Source organism: Panicum virgatum, chromosome 9N, assembly GCF_016808335.1.
Source record: "Panicum virgatum strain AP13 chromosome 9N, P.virgatum_v5, whole genome shotgun sequence".
Classification (NCBI taxonomy): Eukaryota; Viridiplantae; Streptophyta; class Magnoliopsida; order Poales; family Poaceae; genus Panicum; species Panicum virgatum.
In genome coordinates this window covers 73286631-73302795 of record NC_053153.1, presented here as the reverse complement: position 1 = coordinate 73302795, position 16165 = coordinate 73286631, and the positions used below count along the sequence as shown (strand labels likewise).

General features: G+C 45.5%; 3 pseudogenes; all 3 read left to right on the top strand.

Annotated features, from left to right (window-relative positions):
- Nucleotides 1–217: 217 nt before the first annotated feature.
- Nucleotides 218–963, top strand: LOC120692680 (annotated as a pseudogene).
- Nucleotides 964–4390: 3427 nt separating this feature from the next.
- LOC120689339 lies at nt 4391–7571 on the top strand (annotated as a pseudogene).
- Nucleotides 7572–13394: 5823 nt separating this feature from the next.
- LOC120689338 lies at nt 13395–15933 on the top strand (annotated as a pseudogene).
- Nucleotides 15934–16165: the final 232 nt, after the last annotated feature.

Genomic DNA, 16165 nt, shown 5'->3' with positions numbered 1-16165 from the left:
TTTCCGGTCCCTTGTCGTTACAATTAGTTCTTAATTTGAAATAAATTCTGGTTTCTTATTATATTTATTATTAATATTTTATTCTACACATTATTTCTAATCCGGAATAAATCCATGTCTAACCGAATCAGCCTTACTCTACTGATCTACTCCGATCGACACAGGGAGTTTTCTTTGGGAGCGCCTCATTACGGTGGCGCCGACGTGGCGGGGCAGTTTCGTCAAGCACCTCATTACGGTGGCGCCGACGTGGTCCGGTGGGGGCCACGTCGGCTCCATGATGGCCTTCGCTTCGGGCCCGCTAGGGTTACTCTTTGTCCAGGCGGCTCCGAAGCTGGCCATGAGATCGATGTGGACTGTGGAGGACCTTCGAGACTGCCATAGCCAACCTACCGTCCCCGGCGGTGTTTGGGAACCGGCCGCTGGTGATAACTAGGAACCGGAATTACACGGCCTACGACATCGCCGACCTGCTCGTTGCCGTCGGTTCCGCCGACGCCGTCCGGGCGTTCAGAGACCGCGAGCTCCCGAAGATGGAGTACTTCGAGGCGCCTATGGTGCCGTGGACCTATATCATTGGGGTGGGTATCCCGACGGCGGAGCAGCTGATTTACTGGGACGACGGCTTCGATAGGCAGCCTGAAATGGTGTACGGCGACGGCGACGACACGATCAATCTCGCTAGCATGCTGGCGTTGGAGGAGAAGGTTGGTATGCAGCCGGGTCAAAAGGAGCGCTTCAAATCCATCAAGCTTGCTGGCGTTCGACACTCTCCATTAGTCACGGATGAACGGGCGCTCAGCGTAGTCATTGATGAAATTGTAGAGGCAAATCGGTAGGCTTAAAAGGATTATTATCTCGTATTTTTTTGCGAAATTGTTGTCTCGTATTTAGATTGGTACGAACTTACGATACTACTACGTGTGCAACCTTTGTACGCACAACGGATCGATGCATCTGTTCAATAAAGAAGCAAGTATCTTTATTACATCTTTACAACATAAAAAGAACGAAGTGAGATGTGTGTCCGCTAACTCATGTGTCTGCCGCCTCATGTGTTCGTCTCCCCGCGCGATCTACCCCTTGCCCCGACCCGCGTGTCAGGCTTCCCCACGCGCCCCGCCTCCCCCTCAACACCCCTGCTGACAACGGTTCCAACTCCGGCCCACCCGAGATCTTGTGTGAGCAGTTCAGCTACTCCCTCGCTCGCCGGTTCCGTTTGCGGCCTCCGCCGCCCTTCGCCGTAGGTTCAGCTACTCGCCGGCTTCGCGTTCGGCCTCCACCACCCTTCACTGTCGACGCGCAATACCATGGCCGTATCTCCGTATGGGTAGGCGGCAGCGCGGCGCCGGCACCTTTAGCCTCCCCTGCCCATCACCGTCTACGCGCGACACCACTATCAGAACTCCGCGTGCGCAGACGCCTCCGGCCTCCCCTAACCCGTAGGGAGATTTTCGTTTGTTTTAGGTCTCCGCGAAGAGCTAGTTAGCAGATTTTAGTTACCCAGCTGCGATTGTAGTGCTTAGCAGATTTTCATTGGTTCTAGGTGGCATCCTATGATTGCTCGAAGTTTCAGGTGGCATCCTATGATTGCTCGAAAAGGAAGGAGTAGCAAGTCGCGCGGTCACATGTAGCTCGACTCGTCGTGTTTTATCCCGCTCCAAATTCAATTTTGTAGGCATATTCGTTAATCTTGTTGCTTTTTTCTGACCTGCAGCAGTTTTGATGAAACAATAAACAGATGAATCAGTTGATTTTGTGTTGTTCTTTCATTTCCTTTTCAAGTGTCTCCATAGGAGCAGGCAGGGTCTTCAGATCATCCCTCAAGTAGGAGTAGTTGCAATGGCCGAAATAGTATGCAACACTGCCCGAGTTGCAAAAGCGATTATGGTTTTGATGAGCTATATAGGTAGTGATTGGTAGTTTGGTCTAGTATAAGAGTATCTCCAAGAGGATAGCTATTTTCTAACTAGATTTGGAGTTTTACCAACAATATAATGTAAAAAATAGAGAGCTTTCAAAATGCTAGGGGAACCAACAAACTAGGTAAATCTTGAGTATGTATAGTTCAAATGAGATCCACGTGGACTGTTTTCTGTGCAGCGGCGGGGCATTGAGGTCTTGCCGGAGCTGGCCTTTCCCCACTCTTCTCGCCTCCACTTTTGAAGGTTACATCGATTGATGCCACCGCCACTGCCGGACCACCCATGGGATCCACCAGTAGGAGCCCCACGCTCGTGCTCCTCTGTCTACTCTTGCTCACCATCTCCACCGCCCGCGGCTAGACGGATGGCGGGAGCGTCCTCTGCCTCCCCCGCCTCCCCCCCCGCGCCGTGGCACCTAGCCCTGCGCTTTCCCCATCCGCCGCCATCGACCTAATTCGCGTCCTCAACCTCCACCCTGCTGACGCCTCCTCACGAACTACCCCCACAGACAGCGCCCCCATCCCGACGAGACCCTTGTCAAGATGTCCATCTGCCTCGCGCCCCTCACGGCCGAGCGCACGGTGGTGAAGGACCTCAGCCACCACGTCGGGTATTACCGCCTCCCCAACACCCACGACTCTAGGTAAGCTTCCGCCGTCTCTCTACTCTCTCGCTTATGGTGGCACAACAGAGGGGCCGGCGGAGGGGGCGCAGAGGGGATGGAGCCACGGAGGGCGCGCAGAGGGGGACGGAGGATGCGCAGGAGGAGACCGATACCAAGCCGAGTGTCTCACCAAAGAAAGCTAGTGGAGGAGGCTGGATTGCTAGCCAGATACCGAGCCAAGGAGTTTGGAGAGCCTGTTAGATCTGGATTTGAGCCTAGTTTTTCTATTTTCACATAACCAACTCAGTTTACTTAGGCTGTTGGAGATGCTCTAAGCGTGGATATAAGATATGCATGGCTAGCTCAAGCTAGTTTTGGACAATGCAAGAACCTTTTATTTTGTTTGCTAGACAGAGTTAAGGCTGGTCGTTAACCCTTTATCTGTTTGGTTGCCTGAATTGTTTGGGTGCTATCACCTCTTCGTCGCTTTGGTGAGCAAAACTCAATCACCTCCTCCTCTAATCACAAACCCAACCCAATCAAAACCATGCTGCTGCATAATTTTTTTTTTGATGAGCTGAGGTAGGCGCCGCGCGTAGTCAACAGCTCCGACTTGGTCGTTGCCAGCATGCGAACGACCGGTTCGTCGTGAGTGATACACTGGTGCGGGATAGGCAGTCAGGGATTACCATCATCGGTTTGAACATAGGATCCATCGTGTGATCGGCGATCGAGTGGCTCGTGTTTGTCACGTGCTGATCTACTAGTTTGGTTTACTCACCTACTCATGTGCGTTTATTTTCAACACGTGACCCAATGGAAAAGATTAGTTTTAGCTAGCTAGTATGTGCCTGTCCATACTGTGAGTTGCGATTTGCTCCAAAAGAAAATAAAAAACCCTGCAAGTTGCGCAACGTTTCAACCATTCATCATTTCAGCTTGAGCCTCGTACAATAATGGCCCTGGCCCCCGAGCCTCGCCGCCGCCAATAAGGATGGAAATCGATCGAATTCACATAAAATCGGATTCGAATAACATTTTTTATCACATTTTAAATCGAATACGGATACAGATTCAGATATTCTCGGATACGAATGCAAAACGAAGATTCAGATTCTAATTCGGATATATGAGCTAATGTTTAGCTATTTTTTTATTAGTAGTTTAAGATTATAAAATCGTTATACACGTACAAACTAAAGTTAATAATATAATAAAGATATCTAGTTAAAAATATTTATTGATCAATAAATATGTTAATAAATAAATACATAAAAATATAATTAGAAATAAAAATATAATTCAATAAATATATAAATAATTTTATTATATATAAATAAAAGATATAGAAGTAATTTTAAGATAAAACAAGAATATTTAAAAGCAAATTTAATCTTTCTATATTTTTATTATAAAAATTAATTATATGGGTGGTCAAAAATAAATATAATTTTTTAAAATAGTTTTTGAATGAAAACGGATACGGATAGTGTCGGATATTGTCGGATATTGTCGAATATGGATGTGGAATCGGATAGAAAAAATCAATGAAAACCGGATTCGGATGTATCCACTTTAATATTATATTAAATTTGAATACGAATATGGATATCCATATTGATATTTAATCGGATAGAGATATCTGCTATCCGTTTCCACCTTAGCCGCCAAGTAGTTTGCCAGTGCCGATCGGCTCATAAAACTGGGATAAGACCTGCGACGTGGCCCCGTGGCCGTGAATGTGCCACGCACCTGCCCAACTGGTTCCACCTACCCAGCGTCCTCGCTCGGTCGCTCCCACGCATGGTACACGTGATGTGGTGCATATATATACTGTATCCACACACACACTAAGTCATCCCATACTGATAATTGAAGTGGCTTCACTCTGCGGACTGACCATGGGCGCTACGCTACCAGGCCTGCTCTCTGCGCTTCTGCTGCTCCTCCTCCCGGCTTCCCTCCGAGTCCGAGACCAACTCCTCCTCGCGTCCCACCGGCGAGAGGCGGAGGATGGCATCGGCGGCGGCCTGCACCCGATCGTGCTGATCCCCGGGCTGTCCTGCCCCGACCTGGAGGCGCGATTAACCGACGCCTACCGGCCCTTGAAACCGGGCTGCAGCCGGGTGGAAGGGGAGGGGTGGTTCGGGCTGTGGACGAACCGCACCTGGGAGCTGGACGTCGAGCGCGCGGAGTGCTTCGTCGAACAGATGCGCCTCGTCTACGATCCCGTCCTCGGGGACTTCCGTAACCTGCCCGGCGTCGAGACGCGCTGTAACGAACATGGCACCATTTATGCCATTTCGAGTGATTTTGGTGATCGAATGACAACACAACACTTGGACTAATATGATTGTTAAGATAATCATTCTCAGGCTTTTAGGTTCAAGTGATGACAAAGAGAAAGAGAAGATAGGCGTAGCAAGGCCCGATGGACTGCCCCTACGGGGGTTCCGCTACCCGGTTAGCGGACGGGGGTCGAGGGGGAGCCGCCCCTCGCGGGTCTCAGGGCAGCGCCCTGAAAGCTCTTCGATTCAGGAGCACCGGAAGAACCGACGCCAGGGCATCGGAGCATCCGATGGTAGTCGGAAGAACCGACGCCTTGATACTTTGGTGCAGAAGGGAATCGAAGCCAAGTCAGCCTATAGGCACCGGTTGAACCGACGGTCTAAAATAGGGCATCGGTGCAATGGCCGTCCTTTGTACCAGAGACGATGTCAAGTGCCCAGAAGAAGTTTCTTCAGCACCGGTTCAACCGACGGTGCATCGGTGCATACCACCGGTGTAATGACGTCAGCATCCAGGAGAAGATTCTTTCAGCACCGGTTGAACCGGTGAGGCATCGGTGCATTACATCGGTTCAACCGGTGGTCTCTGCGTCAGCCATCAGGAGTCCAACGGCTACTTCGTGTTATGAGTGACCGGATGAACCGACGCTACCCTGCCAAGAGGCATCGGTTCTTCCGGTGGTACGCAGATTTTCAGCTAACCGTTGGAGCAACGGCTACAAGACTTGGTGGCCTATATATACGCCTCACCCCGGCCATTTGAAGATTGCTGGAGTTGCTGGACATCCCACACACACCCAAGAACATCTCCAAGCCATACAAAAGCATCAAGATCATATCCTTAGCCCTTAGCACACTTTGAGAGTGTTGTGTAAAGGATTAGCTCTTAGTGAGTGAGTTTGCAAGGCTTAGAGCCTTTGTGCTGTGGTTCATTAGTGAACCAAAACAAGAGCTTGGTGCGCCGGCACCTTGGAGCGTGGAGCTCGCCGGCAACGTCATCGACCCTCCGACTTGGTGTGGAGCGGCGACGACACCTTTGTGCGGGGGACGTGGAGACCCCCATCCTTTGTGGAGAAGCTCCTTAGTGGAACCCGGGGCCAAGGTGACCGTGATTGTGTTCACGGAAGAGACTTGGTGGCCGAGTAGCAATACTCTTAGTGAGTGCTACAACAACGTGGATGTAGGTGTGCCTTTGTGGCTAACCGAACCACGGGATAAACACCCGCGTCAAGAGTTTGCTATCTCCTATCCCGCTCTTTAAGCTTCCGCATTTCATTCTAGTAATTTGTATGCCTTTACTTTCATAGAATAGTTTCTTGATAGGAAAGGCTATAGGTTGCTAAACTCTTTTGGGATAGGGGTTTTACACTAGAACAACCTAGTTGCACATCTAGATAGCTTGTTTTAGTTTAAGCTTTGTGCAAACTAGTTGGAGCCATAGGTCTAAGTTTTTATTAGTGCCTAATTCACCCCCTCCCCCTCTTAGGCTAGAGCACCCGATCACTTTCACGCGCGTCCCCTACTTCGGCTCCGCCGCCGGGTCCGGCTCCAAGATTCCAACACACCCGTAAGCCCAACCCAACTTCTTCTAGTAATACTCGCCGAGTATGGATCGATCAACAAGTCAGCTTCGGCGAGTGCTTGCTAGCTTACATGATTTCCACACAGGGAGTTTTGTATGGGAGCACTGAGGTCTGCACTAGGAAGGCTTGGCTACCGTGAGGGAGAAACCCTCTTCGGAGCTCCCTACGACCCGCGGTACGCTCCCCCGATGCCCGGCCAGACGTCCCAATTCTACTCCCGCTACTTCCGCCAGATGGCAAGGCTCATCGAGGACGCGAGCGAGAGGAACAACGGCAGGCCCGCCATCGTCCTCGGCCACAGCTTCGGCGGCGCGGTGGCGCTCGAGTTCGTCAGGAACGCCCCGCTGCAGTGGCGGGACAGATTCGTCAAGCACCTCATCACGGTGGCGCCGACGTGGTCCGGGGGCTACGTCCGCCCTCTGACAGCCTTCGTCTCGGGCCTAGACTTGTTCTTTATTCCGGCGGCTCCGCAGCTGGCCATGAGATCGATGTGGAGGACCTTTGAGACTGCCGTGTGGCGACCCTACCGTCCCCGGCGGTGTTTGGGCGCCGACCGCTGGTGATAACCAGGAACCGGAATTACTCGGCCTACGATATCGCCGACCTGCTCGTTGCCGTCGGTTCCGCCGACGCCGTCCGGCCTTTCAGAGAGCGTGAGCTCCCGAAGATGGAGTACTTCAAGGCGCCCATGGTGCCGTTGACCTATATCAGTGGGGTGGGTATCCCGACGGCGGAGCAGCTGATTTACCGGGACGACGACTTCGATAGGCTGCCTGAAGTGGTGTACGGCGACGGCGACGACACGATCAATATCGCTAGCGTGCTGGCGTCCGAGGAGAAGGTGGGTATGCAGCCGGGACAAAAGGAGCGCTTCAAGTCCATGAAGTTTGCTGGGGTTCAACACTCTGCATTAATCACGGATGAACGGGCGCTCAGCGCAATCATGGATGAAATTGCAGAAGCAAATCGCTAGGCACAAAAGGATTGTTATCTCGTATTAAGATTGTTATTACGATGCTATACTACAAGTTTACAACGTGTGCAACCTTTGTACACATAACGGATCGATGCATCTGTTCAATAAATTAAGAAGCTAAGCTAGGTATTATATATAGTTTATTGTGTGTTATTTTTTATAAATAAATATTATAAAATTGAAATTACGTATGAAGTCAGATGCTGAAAAACTGTGACACTCTGCCGGCGTTTCAGATCCTCGCGCGGCTTCACATGGGTGGGCCTGCCAACAGTATTTATTTTTCATCCAATTCCATGATCCATCATTGTACGTTATAATCGGACTACATATTCTCCCAGCTGGCTTCACGGTGAACACAACAGCGACGGAAGCTGTGTGTGTGCCCCATGCTTGTCGGGCATATATACATATAGTAAATATAAGAGTCTAGGTTACAGTCCATATGTTCTACGTGAAAGACCTCAGCCATGTAACCCTATGTATTTGAACTACCTAGTATTCTCTTTATTTTTCTTTTTTCAATCTTTTTGTTTTCCTTTTTTATATCCTTTTCGAGATGTCCTTTTGACAAATATTTCATACAAGTATCCCAAAAACTTATCTTGACAAGTTGTATTTTTACAAGGTGTATGATCAACTTATGCATAAAAGTTGTGTGAAGAGGTATTCGTGGAAGTTATGTTTAAAGTTATCATTTTAGCAAGGAGGCTTAACTGAACAACGGTATGCGTAAAATTTGTACAAGACGTGTTTAATAAATTGTCCTATAAAAAATTGGTTGGAAAAAATATGCATATAAAAAGTTGGTTGGAAAAAATATGCATATAAAAAGTTGGTTGGAAAAAATATGCATAAAAGTTATAAGTATCGTAAAGATGTGCTGAAAATTATCATCTAATAGTTGTACTGAGAAAAATATCATTGAGTAGTTGTTTGGAAGAAGTTATTCATACAACTCTAAAAGTAGAAAAATTTTCTGAAAAGAAAAATCACCCACTGTCCAATCGAGCGCGTGGTACGCCCTCCTGGCGCGTGCGCTTATTAGCAGAGCGTGTTTCAGATCCTCGACGATGAGCCATCAAAAACAAAAATCCTCGACGCTGATGGTCACGAGATGGTGAGTGATCTTTGCATCCATCGTTAGCGGACAACTCTCAGTTCAATGATGGGTGCCTCCAGTTGATGCGTGTGGAGACACGATCGATCACAAGTAGATGCATGCGCTGTACGAGAACCGACCAGACACTACTGAGACACCTCACGAGACATGTCTATTTAAAGCGTCTATACTATTTATGACAACTTGTAGGGGATATATGGCATGTGTCTATCTAAATGCTAAGGTGGTTGAATAATAATGCACAAGAAGCAAGAGTAGATGACACAGTACATCAAAGCATACATGGATGAAATTGTAGAAGCAAATCGCTAGCCTCAAAAGAACTGTCTCCTGTTAAGAACTAGTAAGGTGTCCCGCACTATTAGCACGGCTAGTATGACTTAGCTATCCTAGTGATGATTGGTAATAATAATATGCACCTTTATTCTAAGATTTGTTTGAAAAATAATTCGCATAATGATGAGGTGCATTTGTCTTTCCCAAACAAAAAAGGAAATCAATCGAGTAGAGTCGGAGTCACCCGAATCGATCAATATGTTGTAGTGAAAATGAAAGAGTAGAAGAGAGAATGAATTGAGTGAATGATTCCATCGATTGATTAGAGGGGATTACAGCTTTTTATACATGCCCAAGGGGCCAAAGGGACCGAAGGGACACACCCCTTCGGTTTGACCCTTTCGTGGATGGTGATGTCATAAACCACCAACTAATTATTAATTACAAAAATTGATCACTAATTCTATTTCTTCATAACACTCCCCCTTGATCAATTTCTTCTTCTTGTAGTCTTGTAATCCTCATTCATTGTTTGATTGTATGGGAAAACTCCTCTAGAAACCCTGTGGGAAAAATCTGAGGAGAAACCTATTTGTGTATGGATATGTCATTGGAAAAACTCCTTAAAACCCTTTTGGAAAAATAGGAGAAAATATTGATATGATATATATGTGTTGTTATTCTACTAAAAACTCCTTTAAAACCTAGTGGAAAAAATATAAGGCAAAAATGATATGGGATATCACTGATTGCAAACTTATATGAGAAAACCCTTGTAAGGAAAAACTCATAAATAAGTTTGAATGTATTATGATCTGTGGATCATATTTGAACTAAATCTCCCCCAAAACCCAACGGGAAAATATGAGGAGAAATAATATTTTGAATATTTTCTTAAAAACTCTGATGAGAAAACAGAAGATATGATATATCTAATATATCTCGAATATCCCTTTAAAAACCCCCATGGGGAAAATTTGAGATATAACATACAATATTGCCTCATTAAAAAACCTATATATGAGAAAAACCTTGATAGAAAAACTCATTTAGGAAAAGAGTACAATTATATAATCTGATGATTATGGTTCAGAGAGAGTCTCCCCCTGAGCCTTGCAAATCTCATGATTTGGTTTGCAAAGTTTCTATTTCCCCATAAAATAGTTAGTAGCTTCATATAATGTAATTATTTCAGAATGATTCATGGATATAGCTACAAGTGTATGCTTTGATGACTTCCAGGATGTAGCTGTTCCACCATGTAAAATTATAAAAACCTGTTTAAGGTCTAGTATTATGGGGATCATAATTCTAGCCAGCGTTAGTGTAACCAACAATAGTCTTGTCTTAGCTAAAGCTAAGATTCAATGTGCCTTGGAAATATCTGAATATATTTTTAATTCACGTCCAATGGCATCTCGTTGGAGCTGTGCTATGTCTGAGCTAGTAAATTTACAAACTTTAATTATCATTTATAGGTAATATTCAATGATTCGATGAATCATAATTTAATCATTCATAGAAGTCATATATTGATATGAGCTTCAGAATGATAGACCAAAGTTTTTCATTAGAATCTATTTTGATGATTCATAAAAAACTTTAGTACTTTGGTATCAGTTTATATTCTGGCAAAATAAGGATTAGTTAGCCAGTATCTCGATATCCCACTTTTGATGTGTTCTGATTTGATAATAACAAATCAAGATCTTTTTATGCCATTTAGATATCTATAGATATTTGATTTGACTCCGACCTGTATGGTATTGTTGGAGTGCACTAATTTGAGCTAGCTAGGTATCTACAAAAGCAACATGAGACATGTTGCAATTTGTATGATACAAAAGTGCTTTGGCACTCAGTTTCTCATCCCAGGGTCTAAATGGGTATTGAAATATTTCCATAAGCAATACAATAAGAAATGAAATACATTATCTCTCCTAATAGTTGATTGTAGCTAATCGGCTTTTCATATGACACCCATGATTATTGGCCGTGTCCTCTCTGCTATGATCAATTAATATTAATATTTCCTAAATCAATATTGAAGTTGCTTAAATAACACATAATAAATGTGACTGGTCGGTACGCTGCTAGTACGTAGGAGAGCCGTGGTGAGAAAAATTAGAGGTTTTGGGTAAATTTTTTTTAGAAACTAGGTGATTCTCCACACATTGCTGCAGGATTTGAGAGAGTTTTTTTTGATAAACTATGAGAGGCTGGGCGCCTTTTTATAGTTGCAGGAAGGAAGAAGAGAAGTGAGACGATGAGCTGAAAAGCTATCAATAGTGACACTCGAGTTATGATCATTATTATGGGTGCTGTAGTGGAGGATTATGATCATTATAGTTGATGCTAATGGAGGATGATGGGGGATGATATATGGACGGATGGATTTAGAGGACACAGATGATCTGACGATAATAAAAGTGACGTGGCTTAACGTGATCACAGAGAAATAGGAGTAAATGACCCTTAGTGGGTTAGGTCTATATAAGTTATACTAGTTGAATACTCCGCGCGTTGCTGCGGGTTTTCTGAACAAAAATGTTAAAGTTGAGTTTGCTGAATAGCTAGAGTTATAAAGTTGCAGCCAATTTTAGCATTGGAGATATATAGGACGTGCTTGTATATAAGATATACTTAAATAGTGAAGACGAATGAAGAGTGCACATTAATTCCTTATTAATTTGAGAACGTAAGTATGTACAAATTCAAATAGAATCAGTTATTACTCACATCTAATACTTCAAGCTATGCTATCGTATCAATTGGCAATTGTATTCTAGCAACATATGCAAAAGGGACATCAGATTATAAGGGAACCGAGGAAAACCAGCATCATTGTGCCCCAATTCATCCATCAAAAGAACATGAAACATCAATTCATATGAACCGAAAAACCTGCATAGTTACAATGAAGTGCAACAACAAAAAAATCCATCTTACTATTACTAATTGGAGGCTCTTTTGAAGTCTCCACATGAAACCACCTAGGATCCTTGGTGGATACTCTAAAAAATTAGAGAAATCCTATACATTCTCACAAAAATCAGAAACATCTAGCCATCAATCTAACAACTCTAATTATAATATCCATTGGATCTGTTATCCTTCCTTATAAATTACCCACATTTGCCATTATAAAAATAGACTAAAGTATACCCCTAAACATGTATCTAAATTACCCACCTATGCCACTATAAACAAATCTAAAGTAACCCCCTAATCTTCGTGTAAATTACCCACATATGCCATTATAATACAAATAGCCCCCTAAATTTGCATATAAATAATCCAATTATATCATTATCAGAAGTTAAATTACTCCTAAATCTGAATTTAAATTGTATAATTATAATAAAATATTAAAGTATCAATATAAAAATCTAAAATAATTTCTTTCATTACTGATATTATTGTTTATATAAAATATTACCCACGATGTGTCACCATATATTTATGTATGATGGAAGAGATAAGACTACCAATTTACAAACAAATAGTTCAACTAAATATATATATCGAATACTTGTGGAGGTATGATGCAAAATGAAATCTATTGTAACTAAATAGTGATAAATATATATTTTAGAGTATGTGTTAGAATATTTAATTGATGAAAAAGAGCGTGAGATACGTAATTATAATTATTGACATCATTCTTATATTAATTTTAATTAGTCCGTGCGGAAGCACGGGTTGATAGGCTAGTATGCTAAATGAGTAGCCACATTAAAATATTGAGGAACCAAACATAGATCATAACACAATGAATGAATATGTAACACCGAAGAGAAGAGGTCTGGAACAATTGTGCAAATAAATGTTATAATCCGTGACCATGAATCCATGGTTCCCCAAGAATAGGTTTCGTGAATGATGGGATTAGTGGCTCTAGCAATAGTGGAAGAGGAAACACGTGGAGCAGCGCTGCTTCTCGACTCTTTGGAGCAGGAGGTGGAGAACCCATAAGGATTGATGAGGTCTCTACTGCACGGTGCTCTTCCTGCATTCTACAGTGATGAAAGTTAGAATTTCAGAGTAGCGAAACAGCTAGGGAAGGCGAGGAGCTGCCGGAACCGAATGGAATAATAGAGTCGAGAGTGTGTGCAATGCTGCAATGGCTTCGACCGTGCAAAATATATAGAGCGTTGGGGCTATACATATCATGAGAAGTGGAAAGGGTGGTGGTGGTGGTGGCATTGGTAGATAGAGAGACTTAAGGAAACGATAGCTTGGATGATCAAGTTACAAACATGAGAGAATTGAAGAGACGAGGTTAGAAGGTGGATGAATTAGTGCTTCTTCCATCGTTGGTGGCTTAATGAGGTAGTGCAACAAAAGTAGATAACGTTGCAGCATGAGGATTGAGAGGAATATAATTATGACAGTTAGTGAGTTGCATATAAAGGTTATATAGATAGCTGTTTTCATCAATTCACCATGTATCCACCAGACCTACTGTGTGGAGCCATCTGTCTCTCTGTGTGGGGTAAGAGTGTTCCACTTTAGGTTTAGGTGAGAATTGTTTTTTAATTATTTTAATATTTATAAAAAAGATATGTGCTTGTCCAAACTGCAAGATGCGATAACATTTGCCCAACATTCGGACCAGCATGGACAATGTACAATGGACCTGGGTCCCAAGCCTCACCGCCGGCCTAGAAAAGTACTCCCTCTGTCCCAAAAAAATAAATTATTCTAGGAATTGGATAAATTAACTAGAAGGTAAAATGATCATGTTTGTCTCTATTTATTACTCATGTTTGGCACAAATTAATTTTTGCATGGATATACATTATTTAAATAGGATAAGATGACTTGTTTTTTTGGATAAATTTTAAATCCTAGAATGACTTGTTTTTCTTAGATGGAGCGAGTAGTTAGCAGAGCCGACCAAAACTGAGATAAGCACTGCGCCGTGGCCCCCGTGATCGTGCCACGCACCGGCCCAACTGGTTCCACCTACACCCTCGCATGGTACACGTGATAGTGATATACGTATACACACACAAACTCTTCAAAGTCATGCCAAATTGATTAATTGGCAACAGAAGTGGCATCAAACCTGCGGGGCCGCGAAACGTACCCGACCATGGGCGCCACGCTACCAGGCCTGCTCTCCTCGCTTCTTCTGCTGCTCCTCCCAGCTTCCCTCCGAGTCCGAGGCCAGCTTCCCTCCGAGTCCGAGGCCAACTCCCCGCGTCCCACCGGCGACAGGCGGAGGACGGCATCGGCGGTGCCGCGGTGGCCTGCACCCGATCGTGCTGATCCCCGGCTTGTCCTGCCCCAACCTGGAGGCGCGATTAACCGACGCCTACCGGCCCTTGACGCCAGGCTGCAGCTGGATGGAAGGGGAGGGGTGGTTCGGGCTGTGGACAAACCGAACCTGGGAGCTGGACGCAGGGTGGAGCCAGGAATTTGTTTTTTTTCATTATTAGGGGGCCAACTATACTAATTTATATAAAAATTTAATTAAAATTCAAATGTTCAATATAAATTTGGGAACCATACGGGGCCAGGCCCCAGCCCGCCCCCTGTCTCCGCCCCTGCCTGGACGTCGAGCGCGCGGAGTGCTTCGTCAACCAGATGCGCCTCGTCTACGACCCCGTCCTCCGGCCCGTCCTCCGGGACTTCCGTAACTTGCCCGGCGTCGAGACGCATGTCCCTGGCTTCGGCTCTGCCGCCGGGTCCGGCTCCAAGGACCCACAACACCCGTAAGCCCAACCCTAGTAATACTCGATCGCCGAGCAATGGATCATGCTCGTCAGGTTCCACGAACCACGAGTGCATGCTAGCTTATATCATTTAGACGATTACATATGAATTTATTTCAGACCGTGAATGTATAAGAGATTCACATTTATTCCAGATCAAAAACTAATTGCAACAAAATATATTCATAATAAGTACAACAAAAGATCGAAATTGATTCCACACCTCTCGACTCTTAGATTGATTTTCGGTCTCTTGTGGTTACAATTAGTTCTTAATCCGAAATAAATTCTGGTTTCTTATTATATTTATTATTAATATTTTATTCTACATATATTTCTAATCCGGAATAAATTCATGTCTAACCGAATCAGCCTTACTATACTGATCTACTCCGATCGACACAGGGAGTTTTCTTTGGGAGCACTGAGGTCTGCACTAGAAAGGCGGCTTGGCTACCGTGACGGAGAAACCCTCTTCGGAGCTCCATACGACCTGCGGTACGCTCCCCCGCTGCCCGGCCAGATGTCCCAAGTCTACTACTCCCGCTATTTCCGCCGGCTGGCGAGGCTCGTCGAGGACGCGAGCAGGAAGAACCATGGCAGGCCCGTCATCGTCCTCGGCCACAGCTTCGGCGGCGCGGTGGCACTCGAGTTCATCAGGAACGCCCCGCTCCAGTGGCGGGGCAGTTTCGTCAAGCACCTCATTACGGTGGCGCCGACGTCGTCCGGTGGGGGCCACGTCGGCTCCTTGATGGCCTTCGCTTCGGGCCCGCTAGGGTTACTCTTTGTCCAGGCGGCTCCGAAGCTGGCCATGAGATCGATGTGGACTGTGGAGGACCTTCGAGACTGCCATAGCCAACCTACCGTCCCCGGCGGTGTTTGGGAACCGGCCGCTGGTGATAACTAGGAACCGGAATTACACGGCCTACGACATCGCCGACCTGCTCGTTGCCGTCGGTTCCGCCGACGCCGTCCGGGCGTTCAGAGACCGCGAGCTCCCGAAGATGGAGTACTTCGAGGCACCTATGGTGCCGTGGACCTAAATCATTGGGGTGGGTATCCCGACGGTGGAGCAGCTGATTTACTGGGACGACGGCTTCGATAGGCAGCCTTAAATGGTGTACGGCGACGGCGACGACACGATCAATCTCGCTAGCTAGCATGCTGGCGTTGGAGGAGAAGGTTGGTATGCAGCCGGGTCAAAAGGAGCGCTTCAAATCCATCAAGCTTGCTGGCGTTCGACACTCTCCATTAGTCACGGATGAACGGGCGCTCAGCGTAGTCATTGATGAAATTGTAGAGGCAAATCGGTAGGCTTAAAAGGATTATTATCTCGTATTTTTTTGCGAAATTGTTGTCTCGTATTTAGATTGGTACGAACTTACGATACTACTACGTGTGCAACCTTTGTACGCACAACGGATCGATGCATCTGTTCAATAAAGAAGCAAGTATCTTTATTACATCTTTACAACATAAAAAGAACGAAGTGAGATGTGTGTCCGCTAACTCATGTGTCTGCCGCCTCATGTGTTCGTCTCCCCGCGCGATCTACCCCTTGCCCCGACCCGCGTGTCAGGCTTCCCCACGCGCCCCGCCTCCCCCTCAACACCCCTCCTGACAACGGTTCCAACTCCGGCCCACCCGAGATCTTGTGTGAGCAGTTCAGC